Source organism: Otolemur garnettii, unplaced genomic scaffold (genome assembly GCF_000181295.1).
Source record: "Otolemur garnettii isolate 467f Iridium unplaced genomic scaffold, OtoGar3 scaffold00088, whole genome shotgun sequence".
Classification (NCBI taxonomy): domain Eukaryota; kingdom Metazoa; phylum Chordata; class Mammalia; order Primates; family Galagidae; genus Otolemur; species Otolemur garnettii.
Genome location: NW_003852483.1, coordinates 3,075,124 through 3,097,014, shown reverse-complemented (window position 1 = coordinate 3,097,014; position 21,891 = coordinate 3,075,124). Strand labels below are relative to the sequence as shown.

The window sequence follows — 21,891 nt, the reverse complement described above, 5'->3', positions numbered from 1 at the left end:
AGAAACCAACACGAGTGGCATAAATGCTGGGCACTATGACCTTCCTAGAGAGACTTCAGGAATAAAAATTGCTAGGAACTAATATAAGGGTTTGGTAATTTAGAGGAAAACAAAGAACAATCTTTTCTCTCTGATAGAAATGGAAATTGGGGGTGGAGACATTCAGGACAATGCCATAAAAGACATCATATAGCAAGTCGAGCACACCCTGGGTGAAGAAAAGTAGAACACTTTATTGAGAGACATAAAGCCAGATCTGAATAAATGAAAACTCACACCATGTCCCCAGGTATAAGGATAGAATGTTATTAAAATGTAAATTCTCCCCAAATGAATATAACTATTTAATTCAATTATAATTGTAGTCCTAATGAGATTGTTTCATGCCGAAGGACACGTTAGAATACTTAAGAAATTTCAAAAATTGTGAAGAAATTTTCAAAAACAACAGGGAAGAACGGCAAGGTATAACATGTCCTGCCCAATAATAAACCCACTACCCACACTACCCACGTCAGAATGTTAGTTATTGGCACGTAAAAACAAAGATATCAGTGGACTGAAATAAAGTATTCAGAAATAGTGTCAGGTGTGTTATATTTAATTTAATATAGGATAAGGGGATACTTAACACAGAAGGCAGATTTTGGCCTAATTTGCTATCTTATTACTGGTGTTAAAAATTAAGATATAAAAAGTAAAGTAAATGAAAATATTAGAAGACCTGTTTGATCTACACTAAGAAAACTATACAAGACAGGGAACCTATAAGCCATACAGAAACAGTGGAGAGATATACTCTAACATTTTTTAAATGTCTGACAAAACATTTTTGCCATAACATATAAAATATACTTAACATATAAAATACACAAAATTGATAAAAAATAAAGAAGAACCCAATAGAAAAGTGGGCAAGTGATGTGGTCACATAATTCATAAAAAAAGTGGGGGGGGGGGGGAACCAACCAGCAAATCCAGGTAAAAATGCACACAGAAAAGACTCAAGGCAAAGAGTAACAACTATTGCTTTGATGGGAGGAAAAACTGGCAAAAATTGACAACCCTAATGTCACTCAGTGCTGTGAAGTTGTGAACAAAAAGACTGCTTTCCTAAATTGCATGGGATGGTATGAACCTCAGAGGTCATCATAGCCGCCCTGCCTTGGGGTCATGCCTAGGAGCCAACCCCAGCACAGAAGGGTGTGGGAGTATGGGGAGTCCTCACAGCATTGCTTTGCCCCTCAAAACAAAACAAAATTGGGAATTATTGACTTTATTATTATGTAGCCGTAGTGATTTGCAGTTTATGAAAAGTAAGGATGTAGACCCCAATCTATTGATCCATTCATGTCAAGGGCAAATTGCAGAGTACTTGGTGTGGTAGGATTCCCATTTTTAACATAAAAGAGGGAGGGCTCATTTGCATGTATGTGTGTGCCTGTGTGTGAATACAAAGAAAAAGAAAGCCAGCCAGCAGCCATTAACATTAGTTACCCTTAAAAAATGTATTTTTATTGTTAATTATTATGGGTCCATAATAGCTGTACAACACTTGGTACCTTTACCTTCTCTTCTGTTTCTCTGTCTTGTTTGACTTGTTACAATACGCATCTATTGTTTTAATAATTCAAAAAGAACTATTTTTAAAAAGGAACAAAAAAATTAGTCCAGGTGGTTGCATGTATCAGTGGTTCATTCCTTTTGATCACTGAGTAGTATTTTACACACCAAAATTTGCTTATCTCTTCACTAGTTGTTGGACAGTTGGGCTATAGTTTGAGTCTATTACAATAATGCTGCTGTAAACTTAGAGATGCATGTACTGTAGATGTGTTTTTATTGCCATGCCATATGGTGCATTACTACTTAACATGATAATAAACTGCCCTTCTGTCTTGCTAAGTGCTTGTAGCATTTTGCAGTCCTAGCACAAAAAGCACACAGCAACATGGGTGACCCCATCAGCATTGTGCTGATTCAAAGAAGCCAGATACAAAAATCCTTATATAGAATGGTTCCATTTTTACAAAACTTTAGAAGAGGCAAAATTTTAGTATTAGAAACTTCTGCAGTTGCCTAAGGCAGGTTTGGGGAAGGCTGCTGACTACAAAGGAGCACAGTGAATTGTAGGGGGTGCTAGAAATGTTCTACATCTTGACCGTGTTGTTAATTAAACAACTGTATGTCATTACCAGTACTCTCATCAAAGTACACGTTTAAGATCCACGGATTTTATTTATGCAAATGAGAACTTAATAAAGCTAGGCAAAAAGTTATAATCACAAAGACTTTTTTTATGAAACAAGAAACAGCCTACTCTTTGACCCACCAATAGCATGCCAAGACACATGTCCAGGAGAAAAGAGGGCACGGGTGTACCAGCAGGCTCTTTCAAGAATGCATGGTAGCTGTATGGTATTCATGCTCACTGGGTTGCTACTGGGGAACCAAAAAGAGCTAACCACGGAGGTTAGGAGGTTAGGAGAACCTCACTAACAGACCTCTAAGTGGCCCTGTGGGAGTGGCCCAGAGGTGGTTTGGGGCGAGAAGAAGGTGTTCCCGGCTGGGTGGGCACAGGCTTTTTCTCCAGGCTGGAATGTTCTGATGTGGGGGACAGTTACTTAGGGGATGCATATGTAAAGCCCCAATGAACAATGCACTTAAGATTAAGGTTTGCACACTCTATAAGGGGCATGTTATACCTTAACAAATTAATATTGAAATCCACAAATAGAAATAAAAATAGCAAAACCACCAGGCAGCAGGCTTGCAATGTAATTTACTATGTCACTAGGAGCCATGATAGCATTTGAAACTGGAGAAAAATAAGTTGAAAATGATCTTGGAACAGGAATGTGGCATTTTTCAGAAAGCCCTGGTGAGGGAAGAAGAGTTGGTATATTCTCAGGGAGCAAGAATACCCCAGCCCCTGTGGCAAAGCGACCAGGAACCCAAGAAGTATTTCAAAGACAAGCACACACAATTTGGAGACAAATCCTGGTGACTAAGCAATGTCACAGTAAAGGAAGGAAGATTGTAAAAGCAGTAAAAACAGCAATAGTGTTATCTAAGTTCATAGTCCTATTCTGTGACTTTGAGATTAATATCTTAATACCGTAGGGATCATTATGACCACCACTGTATGGGTGAGAACCTGAGACTATCCAGAGGGTAAGCAGACTGTCTGAGTCACACAGTGGACAGGGGATCTAGTTTGCAGCAGAAGCCCAGCATGTGGGAAGGAAGACAGAGAGCTCAGATTAGGACTCCTAGTATTAAAATCATGAACAAAGACCCCCACTCAAGAGGAGATTGGCTGCTATCTCACTTGCTGAGAGACTCTGGGACAATAAAGCAAAATATCTTTCCTGCTAAAGCCACAACGAGATACCATCTCACATCAGGATGGATATTAACAAAAATCAGAAAACTACAGTGGTGGTAAGGATGAGGAGAAATTGTACCCTTGCACATTGCCTGTGGGAATGTATAATGGTACAATAGCCATTGTGGAAAGTGTTTTGGCACCTTCTTAAAATGTTAAACATAGAGGGTCTTTATCTGACACAAGCAATCAACGTGACCTGGTTCTTTGTACCCTCAATGAATCCCCAACAACAAAAATAAAATGTTAAACATAGAATTACCATATGATCCATCAATCTCACTTTCAGCTATATAGCCAAAAGAACGGAATGGGTGTATCTGAGCCCACATAGATATTTCTATACCCACTATGAACATAGCAGCACTATTCACAATAGCCAAGATACAGGAACAACTCTATCGTTAAACAGCAGATGAATGGACAAGCACAATGTCATATATACAGACAATGGAATATTATTCTGCCTTACAAAGGAAGAAAATTCTGACACTTACCTTGAGAACATCATGCTAAGAGAAAAAAGCCAGTCAAAAAAGGACAAAGACAGTAATTCCACTCATAGGAGGTTGCTACAACAGTCAAGTCCACAGAGACAGAAAGTAGAACAGGGGTCGCTGTGGGGCTGAGGAAAGGAAAAAGTAGGGCGTTGTTTGATGAAGACAGTTTCAGTTTTGCAAGATACACAAGCTGTGGAGATGGGTGATGGTGATGGTTGCACAACAACAGGAATGTAGATGATGCCACTGAATTGTACACTTAAAAATATTAAATGGGGAGGGCATGGTAGCCACACCTGTAATCTTAGCAGTCCTAGAGACCGAGGTGGGTAGATTGCTTGAGCTTAGGAGTTCAACACCAACCTGAGCAAGAGTGAGACACCATCCCTACTAAAAATAGAAAAACTAGGTGGGCATTGTGGTGGGCACCTGTAGTCCCAGCTATTTGCAAAGCTGACTCAAGAAGACTACTTGAGCCCAGGAGTTTGAGATTGCTGTAAGCTATGATGCCCCGGCACTCTACCCAGAGTAACAAAGTGAGACTCTGTCTAAAAAAGAGAAAAAGAATGATTAAATGGCAAACTTTATGTGACATATATTTTATCACAATTTTAAAAATAAATAGCAATTAAATAAAAGCTGCCTCCTCCCCCCCCCAAAAAAAATCAGTCCTGTTAAAGCCAGGCACCAAGAGCTGTGGACAGTCACGAAGGCCTTTGCTGCAGCCTGATGTAAAACTCCAGCATGCCGAAACGTTCATATTTCATATGCCCATATTTTCCTTTCTTCATTCTGAGCATAATTAGGCCTTCAGTATTTCCTGTCAAATTCATCACCATTTTCTGATGCATTTTTATGCCTGTAGTAATAGAATTCCTGCCTGAGGCTATAAGTAATTGAGCTAAGGCACTTTCAACTTAGGTGACGACATGTTTCTCATGGGACATCCGAGGCGGCGTCCCTCAGCACTCCCTGTCCTCCCATGCTATTAAAAGGCTCTGTGGGTGTCTGACTACATGTCAGATAGTGCTGCCTCCAATGCAAACAAATCACAGCTAAAAAATAATAAATAACGCAAATATAGCTATGCACATAGATTTCCAAGGATCCATTTCTACTCTAGGACATGCACAAACCCTGAACATAGATGAAAGAATCTTATTCAGATGAAAATAAGAATTCCACCAAACACACAAAAATGTTACCTGTGACTAAGTGGGCAAGAGATGATGTGAGATTCCTTAAAAACCAGGAAGTCATTACTTGCTTGGTCCATGGGGTTGCAGAAGTGCAGATAGGACGATTAGGCAAGCCCCACACGCAGGGAGGTGTGTGCTTTGACTTGGCTCCCACTAACTGTTCAAAGCTCAGGAGCTAATTTGCATTAACATGAAGTGAATAGATGGAAGGGGGATAGTCACAACATAGCACTCAACATACAATTAAATGAATATACTGCCAGGATTAGTTAATATTACACGATTCACAGGAAAATGAAGGGCACAAAATTCTGTGTAAAATGTGATTGCAAATATGTGGAAAGTCAAGTGAAAACTCCAACCCCTTTTTGTACATTTCTTTGTTCTCTGAAATTTCTCTAGTGAATATGTATGTATTACTTTATTATGAAAAAAGTATTCCTAAGGCATGTGGGTTGGGGGTAGAGCTGCAGTTTTCACTCCCAGGGGACATCTGGCAGAGTCTGAAAACAGTTTTGGTTGTCACAATGTTGGGTGTGCCAAGCTACTGCCGGTGGAGGTCAGGGGCACTGCTAAATATCCTAAAATGCACAGGACAGCTGATCCCAGAGCGGGAGCCTGCCAAGGTCCAGAAGGCCCAGTGGAGGGCCTTTTCTCTTTCCCACAGAGCCCACAGCCCGCAGTGCCCAGGGTGCCCTATCCCCCGGCAAACGCCCAGAACTCCCTGCAGGGCTCAGGAGGACAAGCTGTCCCGGGAAGGTAGGTTCCCGCCTCCACCCTCCCCAGCACGCACCAGGGTGCCAGGCAGGCAGGCTCAGTGGTGGCCTAGGGCCACCTCCTCTGTCTCCTGGCTGTCCTGTAGAGCCCACGGGAGCGTGGGGAAAGAATATCTGTAGTTAGAAAGGTCCCGGGCCTCTGGCCAAACCCAATGCCTGATGTCATACGAAGTTTTTGTAACTTCCTATAATTTTCTTTTCCCTCAAGCCCTTTTCACCCTCCCTGCTCACCTGACAAGCAGGGCAGGTCTTTAAGGAAAATGGCTCCTAGAGCTGGAATGGGCAACCGCCTCTGTGGGTGCTCGGGGCACCCAGGCAAAGTCGGAAAACCAGACGCCCAGGTGGCCCTGCGTACATCTGGGAAGTGGCTCTGCAGGACTCGCCTGGGGAGATAAAGATCGCTTTGTTGAAATAAGAATCTAGCGATGACCGGGCACGTGAGAGCCACAGGAAGCGCAGCTCTGCACAGGGTCTTCTCCACCAGTTGTTCAGCCCCGGAGGCCAGCAAGGCACATCGCTGGGGCCTTGTGGGGAGCCATGCGGTTGGGAAAGGGCGCCCCATAGCAGGGCTTGGAGAATGGGGACGGTCCCTTAGCAAGCACAGCAGTCACAAGCCACGTCCCAGGGAGGAGGCAGCGAGGAGGCAGTCAGAATTATCCACAATATGTCTCTCTCAGTTCATATTTTAAGTATTAAAATGCATTTAACTAAATTACAGGAAATTACAGATTAGCTAATTGAATTTAATTTTCAGTGCTCAAAGGCCTTACTTCAAAAGGAGTTATAAATTCCAAATCTTTAAGTTTTCCAAAAACTCCTCATTTTTCAAGGTTTTAAGCAGTAGATGAAAATGTGAAGAGAAGGGACATTAATACTAAACAAAGGAAGCTGTGTTTCCCAAAATAAGTGACTTCTATACTGTTAAGCAGATGCAGATGTACTAATTTTCATAAAAAAGGCCCTGGGGGCAGAGAGAACGGAAGAATTATTTAATATAACTTTTCCACATGGCATTTGTCTCATGATTCACATCTTCTGAGTTGGCGCCCTTAGCAGCTTGCTTTTTCTCCTGGCTCATTTTTAGTAATTTCCTGGACTTCTGAAACTTAGACAGTTTCCACTAACATGGCTTTGGCATCTTCTATGACTGGGCCAAGGGTTTCTACACACCTTCTCAGGGGATTGCCTATCCTTCCTGGGCCATCAGTGAGCTTGTCAAGGACACGCTAACCCCACAGTCACAAGGTAACTGGGCTCCATCCCACTGCCTATTTAAATAGACTTAGACTTTGTTCTTCTTCACAAATGATCAATAAATATTAAGAGCTTTTAATGATGAGAAAATTCTTATGCTTTTAAAGGTGCAAAGGTGAATTCAATCTTTTATAAACAGAATACTATTATATCAAAAATGCATGTGAAAATATATACCATCTTAACTAAATCATCAAAGTCAACATCATCTACAGTAGGCCAAAGTAACAGCATGTATGTCCAGTATGATGCACTAGGATGGACACAACAGTTTTTATTGTTTACTACCAGAAGTGCATGAAACTGATCATAGAAAGCAACACACAAATTAAAATGGAGAGAAATTCTGCAAAATAACTGCCATGCACTCTTAATAAATGTCAGTGTCAAGAAAGACAAAGAGAGGCTGAGGAACTACTCTGGATTAAAAGTAACCCAAGAGATGTGACAACTAATTGCAATGTGTGGTCCTGGCTTAAATTCTAAGGCATGGGGGGAATAGCTATGGAGAACATTATTGAGACAACTGATGAAATTTGGATTAAACTATTAAGTTAGGTACTTGCATTCTGTCACTGTCAAAGTTCCTATGGATATATAAGAAAATACTATAATTCTTAGGAAATAAACACTTAGTTGTAGGCTAGAGAATAGGGATAAAAGTGCTAGGCACTAGGGACAAAGTGATGTGGGGAAAAGCCAAGAATCACTACAGACTCTGAATACTAAAAACAGTACTTGCTAGACACAGCATACTGTTCTAGCCCTAAGTCTTATATTAGCAGTGTTAAGGTTAAGGCAAGACAGAAGTTAGGAGTTCAATCATGTAGTTTAAAAAAACAACTACTTGTTTTTTAACTTTTACTTTTTCTTTGAAGCTTTCCACTGTACTGTATTTTCTCATGCCTGTGATTTCAATAAAAGCCAGTGAGGAACGTCGGAGGGAGCCACACCCTTGTTTCTCCTTACAAAGTGCTTGCTGGTGTTGACCTCCCTGCTCCCTCAGTTCAATGCAAATGGACTGAGTAGGTGTTATTCATGTACATCATGTTGCACTGATAGGGTTACACAGGCATACTACCTTTATAACTTATCTCAAATGGTTCAGAAAAAAATTTAAAGATGTGTCATATGCTTACGTATTTTCTATTAAGATATATGTATAAAAAGTTTAAAATGCATAGAAAAAAATGAAAGAATTAAATGCTATATTTGATCCAATTGAAGATGCAAGTGGTTGTAAGATGCATCGTATCTTATGTTCCACAATGAAAAAATATATAGCCAATAAAACTATGACATAGTAATTATCTAGTCTCTTAGGATTTTTCTTTAACCCTTTTAGAGAATTCTTTTAGACTTATTAATATAGGTTTTTATCATATATCATGCTTCCACATAAATAAAAATAAATAGGTTAGGGAAAGAAATTAAAGTATTCCTCCAATTTCTTCACATTCTGATTTCAACACTTCTGATCCTTTTTTGATTCATAGTTGTTCCCTGTCTGTATTTTTCATATGAAATTATCCTCCAAGCCACAAAGAATATGATACAACTTTTCGAAATGATTCTCCGTGAAGATTTCTAATATTTTCTTCCAAGCCACTGAAGCCCATTCTGCAAGATTTAATGCTTGATCATTCCAAAAGGGATTGGAGGAAGGAAGGACATTGACCAACAGTGAGGACTCTAGTTCCCTGAAATCACTGGTGGACTGATCCTTGAGGGTCAGAGTCACCAAATTACCCTGATGTAAACAACTCCACATGCACACACACTCAGGAGTGACAGCAACTACACAACTGCCATCAACCTGGCAGAAAGAGATAAGAAAACAGAATATTAGTTGCATCTAGATTTCAGAGAAAGTAAAACATGAAAAGAGTACATTTTAGAATTGGAATATAGTGTTTTAAAATATTAACAGTGTTGGGTTTGTGGATGTGAGTTTATACTGCTTCTCTATGCTCCAATTTTGTGCCAATAAGCACATATTAGTTTGTTTGTGCTATTTTTATAATAAGAAATGAATACATCTTAATCCACAAGATATATTTTATCTAAATCACATGCCTGATTTTTACCAATGCATCCTCTATGTTTCCCAGGGCACAAAATTATCCACGTTATCAATTCAGATCTAAAAAGCTGCTCTGCTAAAAAATGAATTAACAGATCCAATAACTATAGGGTTTCCAATTTAAAATATGCACATGAACTTTATGGACTTTTATTCATCAAAAGCCTATGAGATATAAGCCAGACTCAGATGATACCATCAAGGGTATTAGAGTCTGGTAGGGAAGAGTCTTGAATTGATCAAAGATGTACATTTTTTCTAATTTTATCATTTCTGAAATTGCTGTGGTCCATGCATCAGTGATGATGTAGTTACCATTTCCTGCATATATGCATTAAAACTCGCACAATGGGTATCATTAATTTGAAAGAAAATTTCAGAGACAGTGGTGAAGAATATTTTTAAAGGTTTATTAAGGTATAATTCACTCTGAGATGTTTAGCAGCTATAGCCATGAACCATCACCAAATCAAGGAAGAGAATATTTCCATTATCTCCAAAAATTTCCCCATCTCTCTTTTGTCACCAGTCCCAATCCCCCATCTTAAGACTCTGGCAAGCAGTGGTACCTTTTCTAGAATATCATATAAATGGAATCATACAGCATGAAGCTTCTCATATCTGGCTTGTTTTACTTAGGGTCATGTTTTTGAGATCCATCTACATTATTACATGTATCAAGATTTTGTTCCTTTTTATTTATATATTTTTATTACTATATTCTTAATATAGGAAATACTATATTATTAATATAATAAATACTATATTATTTATATAGCCAATAAAACGATGACACAGTATTTATCTAGTCTCTTAGGATTTTTCTTTAACTCTTTCAGAGAATTCTTTTAGACTTATTAATATAGGTTTTTATCATATATCATTCTTCTGCTTAAATAAAAATAAATAGTTTAGGGAAAGAAATTAAAGTATTCCTCCAACTTTTTCACATTCTGATTTCAACCTTCCCTTCCATTCCCTTTTTTATTACTGAGTATTGTTCCTTTTTTATTACTGAGTATGTTCCATTTTATGTCTGTCTTATGCTCATTCTACACTATACTGACTACTATATATTTATAGTTTGTATTCTCTTTGCATTGCTTTTCCAAATTGTTTTGGTTAATCTAGATCCTTAATTATTCTATATACATTTAAGAATCACCTTGCCAATTTTTACAAAAAAAAAAAAATACTAGGACTTTGATTGGAATTGTGTTAAATCTATAAATAAATTGGGAATGATCTGACACTTTAACAGTACTGAGTCTAGTCTATGATCCCCATGTATCTCTTCACTTATTTAGATTTTTCTTTAACTTTTCCCTTCAGTTTTTAATAGTATTTAATATATAAATCTTACATTCATTTCAGGCAATTTAGTGAGACTATGTCTGTAAAAAAAAAAAAAAGAAAAAAAATTCACCCAGGGTAGGGAAGAGATGAGGATGGTTGTGCACACCTGTAGTGCCAGCTACTCACTCCAGAGGCTAAAGCAGATGGATCAATGGATCTCTGGAGTGTGAGGCTGCAGTGAGCTATGATCATGCCACTACACTCCAGCCTGGGAACAGAGCAAGACCCCATCTCATTCATGGATATGTAAATGAATAATAAAAAAAAAACATACTTTGTTAAATTTAACACTGAAGTATTTCATGTTTTTTATGCTATAATCTTTTAAAATTTTTCCAGTTGATCTTTGTTGGTACAGAGAAATACAATTTTGATATTACTATTTTCACATCGTATCCTGCAGCCTTACCAAACTCACTTATTAGTTATAGTAGTTTTTATATAGATTCTTTGGGTTTATTTCTGTAGATGATCATGTCATCTGCAACAAGAGATACTTTTGTTTCTTCTTGTCCAATCTGCATGGCTTTTTTCTCTTGCTTAAATGCACTGAGTTGCCTCATTCTGTTTTCACCATTAACTATGATGCGGACTGTTGGTCTTCTGTGAATGCCCTGCTATCAGCTTGAGGAAGTTTCCTTCTATTCATAGTGTGCTAACAGTTTTTATCATAAATGTATGATGCATTTTGTTAAAGCTTTTTCTGTATGTGTTGAGATTTTCATGTAGTTTTACTTTTTCAGTTGGCTGATACAGGGAATTAGACTCATTTTTTAATGTCTGCTATGTTTTGAATGTTTGTCCCCCAAAACCTCATGTTGAAATTTGATCCAATGTAGGAGGTGGGGCCTAATGGGAGGTGTTTGGGTTCTGGGGGTGGACGTTTCATGAATAGATTATTGCTCTCCCCGTTGAGTTCTCACTCTATTAGTTCCCTGGGAGCTGGTTATTACAAAAATCCTGGCACCTCCCCCTCGACCTTGCTTCTTGTGGGGGTGTGATCTCTGCCTACACTGGCTTCCTTTCCCCTTCCTCCAGGAGTGGAAGCAGCCTGAGGCTGACACCAGATGCCAATCTGCCATCTGGCAGAATGGTAAGCCCAATAAACTCCTTTTCTTTAAAAAATTATCCAGCCTCAGGTATTTATTTAGAGCAAAACTAAATGGAATATGGCTCGGCACCTGTGGCTCAAGTGGCTAAGGCGCCAGCCACATACACCCAAGGTGGCAGGTTCAAATCCAGCCCGGGCCCACCAAACAACAATGACGGCTGCAACCAAAACATAGCTGGGTGTTGTGGTGGGCGCCTATGGTCCCAGCTACTTGGGAGGCTGAGGCAGGAGACTCGCTTGAGCCCAGGAGTTGGAGGTTGCTGTGAGCTTTGATGCCACAGCACTCTACCCAGGGGGATAGCTTGAGGCTCTGTCTCAAAAAAAAAAAAAAAAACTAAATGGAATAATAAGTGTTGAATTTACCTTACAATCCTTGGCAAACCCCTCCAGGGATGACTTATTACTATCTTTTTGATACACATCTGGATCCCATTTGCTTAAATATTGATTGTTAAGGTTTTTTTTCTATTTGAAAGCATTCATTGTTTATTAACTGACCAGATTACAAAAATAATTGGGGCAGATAGCTTAGTTCATTCTTCTAATAAGCCTATTGATTTGGTCTTCCCTGTTACCAGCATCTCCACCTTCTACAAAGTGGGTTGTCTTTTTCTTCATTCTACCCAGTGGAGACAATAACTTGAAGGGCCACAAAAAGTTATTTGCTTCTTTGAAGTGTTTTTCAACAGCATAGATCTCATGAATCAGATCCTCCATGCAGATGATGCTGTATTTACCAAGAGATGGAGCAATCAAACTGTTATCAGTCAATGCAATTCGCTTCTTATTGATTTTGCCATAACCACGCTTGTAGATTAGCTCATTCACTGACTTCAGATTTGGGTACCCCCATGCAATATTTCCAGTTCTAGAGTCCTCAGCATGTTAATTTCAAAGCGTTGTTGAGCTTCACAAAAGTTCCACTGAAGATTTGGCGAAGGTGAAGAAGCTGTAACACCTTTTGGACCTTTGGACTCACACCATTGATACCTCTGATCCTGATGACAAATGCCAATTTGGGTTCTGCAGGTACTCAGAAGTCGCCAGCTTTTCTTGCCATCCTAGCTATCAGAATCTCAGTTCTATACATCTGCCTGTACTCCTTATGAGAATGCTTAGCTTTCTCACAGATACGCTTCCTCCTTGCCTTTCAAAGCATCTTTTGAGCACACTTCTTTCTCAGATGCTTGATCTTCAGCTCTGTGGAAGTCTTTCTCTTTTTCGGCACAGCAGGAACCTTCATTTTCTTCTCTTTAACACCCTCCATGGTTCCAGCCAGAAAAGAGTGATTGTAAGGTTTTGTGTCTATGCTCACAAGTTTTCTTTTCTTGTAATGCCTTTGTCTGGTTTTGGTATCAGGCTTATACTGGCCTCATAAAATGATCTAGAATGTGCTCCTTTCTAGCTTCTGGAAAACACTGTGGAAAACTGATATTATTTCTTTCATAAATGGCCGATAGTATTCATCAGTGGAAATATCTGGCCCTGGAGTTTTCTCTATGAAAATGTGGGGGATTTTTTACTATGAGTTTAATTTCATTAATAGAAATAAGACTATTCAGATTATCTATTTTTTCTTTAGTTAACTCTGGTAACTGAATGAATCTCAAAAGATTCATTCATTTTATCTAAGTTGTTAGATTGGCTGGCATCAAGTTGTTCATAACTCCCCTTATTATTCCATCAAGGTTGATAGAGTACCTGCAGGGATGGTGGTGCCTCTTTTCTTCCTGATGTCAGTTATTTGAATTCTCTCTTTTTGGCCAGTCTAACTAGCAGATCATCAACATTATTGATCTTCTTAAAAAACACTTTGGTTTCAAACATTTTCTCTATTCTTTTTCTAATTCTAATTTCATTGATTTCTAATACTCCTGAAACAGCCTAAATGACAATAAAACTCAGAAAAAACTAGGCAAAAATAATTTTGTGTGAAGACATGATTCAGTATGCTCAGACTCTGAATTTGAAGAAGTTCTTAAGAATGCCTTTTTTACATTGCTTGTATGTTCCCTTTAACAGATGCACAGATGTTACAATGTTGTAAATCTGTGTCTGGAATAATCCAAGATAGCTTTTGCAATACACATAAATTGATTCTATGTGACATGAAAGCACTGTGTCATCTTAATAGGCAGTGGGGTTTTTTAATTTAGTGATTATAAAATAACAAAATGTTTTACAAGAGATGATACAGTAAGTTCCCACTTAACAGTGTCAATAGGTTCTTGGAAACTGTGACTTTAAGTGAATGGACATATAAGGAAAACTTTTCTTCTTGTGAGCAGTATAACAAAATGACGTTGAAGGAAACTATGTCTTTTGAGGACCTGTTGTACAACATGTTACTGAAAGTCAAAGTTTCCAAGAAACTACAAGGACAGTAAGTATTTTAAAGTACATGAAAAATAGTCTGTGTCATTAAAAGTCTAATATGATATGCAATGAGGTCAAAGACAAAGTGGTCTTGTAGCTCAGAGCAAAAGTAAGTAGTCTTTTTTGGTCAATATTCAGTCACTGAATATTGAGCCTAAAGGGTAGAGATGGTGGGGCTGGGGTGGTATGGTAGGAGAATGCACCAGGAGAGCAGGCAGCAGGCAGTCAGGGTGGGAGGGTACCAGGAATCATAGAGAGGAACTATGAGAATTAGTTTTGGAGAGGTATGATGGGGCCAGTCCAGCAGAACATCAACTACTGGGAACTTTTTATTGTATTCTTCAGGTAATGGATAAGCAATGAAGTTTAAGAAGGAATAATCTATTTGGGGCATGTTAACCTATTTGCAGAAACAAAGGACACTGGAGAAGACAAACTGGAAAAGGAGAGAAATCACTAAGAAACTTCCAAAGGAGACTCAGGTAGTGTTAGTAATCAAATAAAGAAGAAAGGTGAGATGAAACCCACTCCAAGATTTTGGGTTCTGGAGAGCAAGTGGATTGTAGCTGCAACACAAATGCAGAGATGTGAGCTGAACCCAACCATGGTGTCAGAGATGAGACTAGTGGGAAGGAAACAACACAGGGAGGCATTGCAGAGGCAGGACATGGGACTCAGCAGTTGGTGGAGTGCTGCAAGAGGACAATGTCCAGCAGGCCACTATGAATCCAGGCCTGGACCCCAAGAGAAAATTCAGAGGCGGAGCTATGACTGACATGCTTGGAAATGTTGTTTGACACAACTATATTACCAATATGGAGAGCATATAATGAAAAGAGAATGTCAATATCATCCAACATGTTTGAGCCCTTCCTGCCATGCACTACACAGCACATTACATGCTTTTCAGATAGTAACTCAGTTAATTCTCTACCATATGAAGGATGTGGCATTATGACTCCTGAACTTAAGTTACATGCACAAGGTCACGCAGCTGGAAACCTGTAGAGCCTAGACAAAAGCCCAGATAACAAACTCCAGTCCTGCTGTTCTAGGTTGCCACTGTCAAGAGCAAAGGGACCTTTATGGAACAATATATTTAGGGTATAAGGGAACTCAAAGAAGAGACCGAAAAGGAGCAGTCAGAGAGGTACATTGTGACACAAATGTGCTTCTGGCACGAGGATTATAAATATGCACCCTGCCAGATGGTCCCTAAGAAGAGTATGGGAATGAACACCACTGATTCGTTTTATGGATTCTATTTAAACCATTCTCAGCCACCAATTCATCTCTGTTCTCCATTTTTACGATTTCTGGATGAGTGGGATCATTTGAAAAAAAAAATAAACAGCATCGTTTTCAAGGCTGTGGTTTCACTGACAGTAGCTGCAAATGATTCCACAGTTAAAAATAGAACTCTAGGACACTGGTTCTCAAAGTGGGGTACCTGGACTGCAGCATCAGCATGCCTGAATGTTTGTGGAAATTCACATTGTCACACCTCACCTCAGACCTACAGCATTGTAAACCCTGGGGGTGGGGCTCAGCGATCTCTGTTGTCACAGACTCTCCAAGTGATTTTGATATGCTCAAGTTGAGAACCACTACTGTAGAAAATGAGATGTTCTAAGTATGTGTGGCAAATCTTTGGGTGACCCTGCTCAGAACACCCCTGTTGATGGTGCTCCCTTCCCACTCATATGCCTACCCACACTGAAGCTTCCTTAGTACCTTCCCCCAAAGTCTTAGGGTCTACGGGGGTAATGTAGATTAAGACACATGTGCCTCAAGTTAACCAAGTGGGTCCATTCCTTATACCACAACTGTACTGGGCTTTTCCACAGTGGCATCTGTTTAACCTCACAAATTCAAGTAAATCTGGTAGCATGCACACTGGGTTGAGGTTCTGAGGAGCACTGGTCTTACCTGCCCTTCTTCCTCCGTGTCCTTGATCCACTTCACACACCTGCTGCCAGCCTGGCATGTCCTAAGGATAGGAAATCCTCTATAAACAACACAAATTCCTTGTTAGTAAATGCAGCTTATCTTAAAACCACACAATACCAGGTATATGCATTGTTTCAATCCCCAAATGAATTTGTGATTAAATGTCTATGCAATGCAGAAATGTCCAGAGAGAGTTACTGGGGTCATGGTTAGGGTGACCAGATTTTAACATCGGTAAGGCGGGACAACATGGCCGAGGGGCAGGGCAGGGGTGGGCCAGGGACAGGGCAGGGCAGGGCCTGACAACAATGCAAACTTTGATAAGCAGTTCTCGATAATCACTTCTCAGCAATTATTTGTTATTATTACAGTTTAACATTATAAAATTAACAAAAATAATATAACTCATATTCTGGAGAAATAGCCACATGGCAGCCGAAAACCATATATTCCCTCTTGTTCTCCCTCCTGTTTGTGCATTCTTTCCAAAAATCGGGACTTTTTTAAAATGCTGCGGGACGCTGGACAAATTGTTCAAAAGTGGAACTGTCCCGCCAAAAGTGGGACATCTGGTCACCCTAGTCATGGTGGATGTTCGTGGGTAAATGAGGTCTCCCATGGGTCGTGGTGCCAAGCACACAGCCCCTGTCTTGCAGGAAGGTTGATGAGGGCGCACATTCGCATCACACATGAGGTCAACGCATGGGGTTGGGATGGAATGTACACAGATGAGGAGGGTGCTTGGGGCTTGATGGAGCTGAAGGATTGTGTGGTGAAAATTTTTACCTTGAACTTTTTTCCCCTGAGAGCTGAGCTTTGCCAAACCTTCCAAGTGAACTCTTGGAGGAGAAGACAGGGTGGACAGAGTGGCAAAGCCGTGCTGAGGTTTCTCCTGGCCTGTCCTCCTTCAAGCTGAAGATGAAACCCGCGACGCCCAGGGCCAGCGCAGCGACCACACAGAGCATGCGCGCTGCAGTTCCCAGCAGCACCCGCGATTCACACAGTTCCCGCCCTGCTCCCTCCTGCGCACACCAGGGCTTGCCTGCTCTTCCGTGTGAACCGGAGGCCCTGTGACTACCGAATGCTTAGCGCTTTGACACTACGATTGATTACTCAGTCACTCATCTACCTTCTAACCAAAGTCCCTCCCAGGAAATGTCCAACAGAAAAGACGCCCGTTTCACAGCGTTCTGTCCACTCGCGGGCAGCTCCATTTCACCTGCGCCTCTTTGCTCTGGTGCGCGAGCAGGCCATGGCCGGCTGTCCACGCTCACAACCTGGGCACACGCTGACATCAGTAAGAAATGTCTTCGTGCCTTTCCTAAAAGAAAGACATTTTCCTTCCACAGGTTTTGATTTTGATTTTCAAACTGAGAAGATTTTGTACTCATTCCTGGAGAATTTTCAAGACTCCCCAGTGCTGAAGCATGGTCCTCACGTTTGTGTGTACAAAGTGACATGTGAAGAGCGGAACCGGTTATAGGGCTGTGCTACTGGCCCAATGTGTGTTTCTGGGTTGAACTAGGGTCTCCAGGCCCAATGAAACGACGACAATGGCTTTTTAAATGAAGAAAACAACAAACTTAAAACGGATTCCATTGTGCACGCTCCACAATTTGAAAAAGCAGATGTGAGCCCTGAACAATGTATTCTAAATCTACTTGCAGGTCCCTGGAGGTGCAGCAGAGCTGCACACAGTCGGGTGCATATGTCCATGCGACCCTGGGTAGAAAGTAAACTCAACAGTTACCTGACACATCCAAGCAGTGCAGGAAGTCATCTGGGTTAGAGGTTTACATTTACTGCTGGAGAAAGACCACCCAGCTGAGTGGTCTGAGCTCAACTATGCACATGTTTATGGCCTTCCCTCTTCTAAGTGGCTTAGGGTGACTTTCTATGATAGGCAAATGCAGCATGCATTCACCAGCATAAGACTAAACCAACCCAAACAAATAAAATAAGTAGGTGAGGAAGTCAAAGTAATGGGGAAAGAAGGCAAAGCCATGCTAGGCCTAGGGACCTACATGACACAGGCTTCCTATCCTTCTCCAGTTGGCCGAAAGGGCTCTGTGAGCAAAGACCCACAGCCCTCAGGGAGCTCAGTAGGCCTGGGGCCCAGTACTCCATGATCACTGCAGATACTCTGACCCAGAGTCCCCACCAGGTAACAGACTGCCCCACTCACATGGGGAACACAGCAACACAGTTCTACTATCCCTCGATTATAAATGAGAAGCTTGCATGAGAGGAATTCTCAGGGAGGTGCACAGACCCCACATAAGCAGCTCTCTGGCAGTCAGGCTGAAGCCCAGGACAGTGGAGGTTCCAGCATCTGTAGCCACAGCAACCAGCCTGGAAACCCTATGGCCCAACTCAGATCAATGTAGAAAGCTCTGACTGACCTCCAGCTTGGGAGCCTTGATTGCCCCTGAGTCAAGCCCCCACTTACCCCAGGGTGACACCAACCCAAGATCCCTCCCTCAAGACCTTGGAGGTTGCACAGCAGGGTCAAATCATGCATGTGGTGGTTGTCACAGGTGTGGGGGGAGGGAGGTAGTTGCTCCAGTGTGAGAAACACTAAGACAGCCAAGTTTCACTGTTCTCTACAGGGGGGTTCTGTGTAGCCTTTAATACTGCAACGCTCATCATCAAATCATATTTGACAGGGAATACTCTCAGCAGACGTGCGCTCAGGGGGTCATCCTCTGTAAAGCTTTGCTGGGCCTGGTGGCCAAGGGCACATGTAAATAGTAAATGACTATTCTCTGTAGAAACCATTCTTCTGAAGGGCATCCCTGTTGTCTGGACAGGCTTTCACCGAGATTGGGCCTCTGGGCTCCTCTGTGCTACCCATCAGCAAACTGGCCCAGGAAAGTGGCAGTGCTGTGGGGGCCACCATCCATGTTACCTCAATTGCTGTCATGCTCCTAGATGCCCACTGAGGCATTATATCCGCCATGCTGAACACAGGTCAGCAGTGGGGCTGAGCAAACAACCCACAGCACTCCCTCTTTTCCAGGCCCCGTCCTGTGGGTGTAGGACTCTTAGAGACTATTCTATTTCTAATCCCAGTCTTGTTGAGGTAGATGTTATCCCTCAACCTTTCTTCCCAGTGTGCAAGTCAGGGAGCTGAGCTGCTGCTGGAAATCAACAGAGCTGGGCTCTCCAGCCGGGCCGACTCTGTGGAATAGCGGATGCCAGTGTGAGTGAATGAGTCACCAGCACCTCAGCCCAAGGTTTAAGGATGTAAGGCTTTTAACAGCTACCAGAGCACAAATTACGTAACCGGTGGTGACTTCACTGAGGACTTTCAAAATTATCTTTTAGTAAGACATCAGTAATCCCTGCCTCATGTTTTTAAAAATGTTGCAATAAATTTAGACTCAGATGTCAGGAAGAGCATGAAATCAAACCAACCCTGATACAAAGGCACACGGTACGGCTGTCAGAATCTCCAAATTATGTCCAAATATAATTTTAAAATCATATCCAAAATTTTAAATTGCAAAAATATGTAGGGATTAATTACCTGCACATAAAAATATATTTTTATAAAAGGCCTTTGGAAAACAGTGATCCCAGTACCTAAATAATATTACTTAATTTGAACAGATTTCTCTACACTCTCCCAAGAATGCCTGTAGTATACAAAGAAAGTATGGTGGTAGAATTGAGTCCCAGATATGTTTAATGCTCCAATTACCACAGTGTGCCACATCCACAAGACAACACTGTGTCGTCTCGTGGATGCAAAGGGCTTCCCTTCTAATTTATCAACCGGTCTTTAGCTATTAACTAAAGTAAGAAACATGCCATGTGACAAAGATGACACAACACAGAAAGCATCCTGGAGATAAGTAAATATAGGTCTCAAAGAGGGTAGTAAAATCTAAGGCAATTCTGGTACAACTAGAATTCAGCACCAAGTTTCCTAAATCCAAGAATGGTATTGTAGCCACAGCAGGCAGTGCAGAAACCCAGTGACCCAACTCAGATCAACATAGAAGCCTCTGACTCACCTGGGTCCCCACTGTGAAGGGCTCCATTTGCCACATTATGCTACTTCACCTTTAGACAAATCTATACTGATGGACCAGCATGGTGGCTCACAGCTATAATCTCAGTACTCTGAGAGGTTGAGGCAGGAGGATCCCTTGAGGTCAGGAGTTCAAGAACAGCCTGAGCAAGGGTCAGACCCCCATCTCTACTAAAAATAGAACAATTAGCAGGCATTATGGCAGGTGCCTAGGGAGGCTGAGGCAGGAGGATTGCTTGAGCCCAGGAGTTTGAGGTTGCTTTGAGCTAGGCTAATGCCAGAGCACTCTACTCAGGGCAACAGAGTAAGACACTGTTTCTAGAAGAGAGAGAGCTATATGGAATGGGATTGGAGAAAGACACTGAAACCTCCAAACAGACCAATGTCTGCTCTAACTACTTTCTTCTTTAATGTTATTATTACTTCTGTCCAGTTGAGGTCTATCCCAGTGTCCCAACTTGTATCCTCATCAAGGATATAAGTGAAATTATCCACTTGTTCCCTCACCTTACTCCACCACCACCCCTGAGGAGCAGGACCTGTTCTGGGACCCTCAAATATTTCGCAGGTATATTTGCAGGTATATCTTTCTTCCCAGCACTGGGAGCCTGGCACAGCAAAACAGCCCACATTGGCCGGGCACGCTAGGTGCACAGGCAGCCATAGATATTGAGTTAATCTATAGGAGAATTAAAATGGCATGAGATCACCTCAGAATTCCTAGCTATAAAACGGATTCAGACAAAATGGTTGATAGTTCTTTCCAATTTGCCTGTTTATTCCTATACAAACAACCACCATACAGGACAAGAAGGAAAGTCACACAGTCCTCATAATTTTCACTGGCAAAGTGCTCTGTGGAGAGGATTCCCTGCTTTTTCACAGGTAAGGTGACCGTTCTCAATTCAAAATACCACTCCTTCGACATTGAGATTTTCATGAACCATTTTCTACAAATCTGTGGCAGTGGATTCCTTCGTTAGTGTAGATTACTGATATCGGTATGTTCCCATCCTCAAGTCATTTTGGAAAAAAAAAAAAACTCTTTTGAGCATAAATGTCTTCAATGAGGAAGGGGAGGTATTATGACAGTACTTACAACAGACTTGAGTATGCACGCTCCAATTTAGCAGCTAATTGCTACAAACATTTGCTTTCTAAAGCTCAGCCTGTTGACTTTGGTTTGCTAAATCAAATATACCATAGAGTGATGTGAACAAAGTAAGTACGATGCATTTCTGAGGTCACTATTTAGATAAAGCAATTTCATGAGTGGTGGGACAACCCAAGCTCCTTCTCCACAGAAATGTAGTGATTTCATGGACTGTTCGAGCAATCCAGTTCTCCTCTTCAAGATCTGGCATTTTTCTAAAGGTATACTCTCTACTAGGAACTACATTACTACTATAATATTTTATTAAAAAACAATGCTTAAATACTAGCCCTCAGGAAGTTTAGACCTAAGTTGGTAATGGAAAATACATACAACGCATTCAAAGTCACGTACACCTTAAAGAATTTGTCTGTTTACTAAATGACTACCCCTTGTGGATATTTCTATTTCCAATTCTACACATTTTATTCTCTGTATATAGTTTTAAAAATTCTCTCTTGACATCTTGATTTTCTTTTTTTAGAAAAGAACATGGTTCAGTAAATTTTAAAATACCAATATTGCATCAGAGTTTTACACATTAAAAAAACAAATATAAAAACGCAGAGTGCTCCATATGTCTGCAGCTAAATTATAAAGAGTGTGGAAGGACAGGGTGCCCTTCAAGGTGCTCTTGTTGAGAGAAGCCTGGCCCAAACATGGACAAAGAAGCAAATGTCACCAGGCACCAATCAACACTCCAAGGGGC

At 41.0% G+C, this 21,891-nt stretch overlaps 1 protein-coding gene across 2 annotated transcripts in view; it reads right to left on the bottom strand.

Moving 5' to 3' along the window:
* The window catches only part of SHC3 (SHC adaptor protein 3), a 159,793-nt gene that overhangs the window by 85,792 nt on the left and 52,110 nt on the right, over positions 1-21,891 (bottom strand). The gene's annotated exons all lie outside the window — the stretch shown is intronic.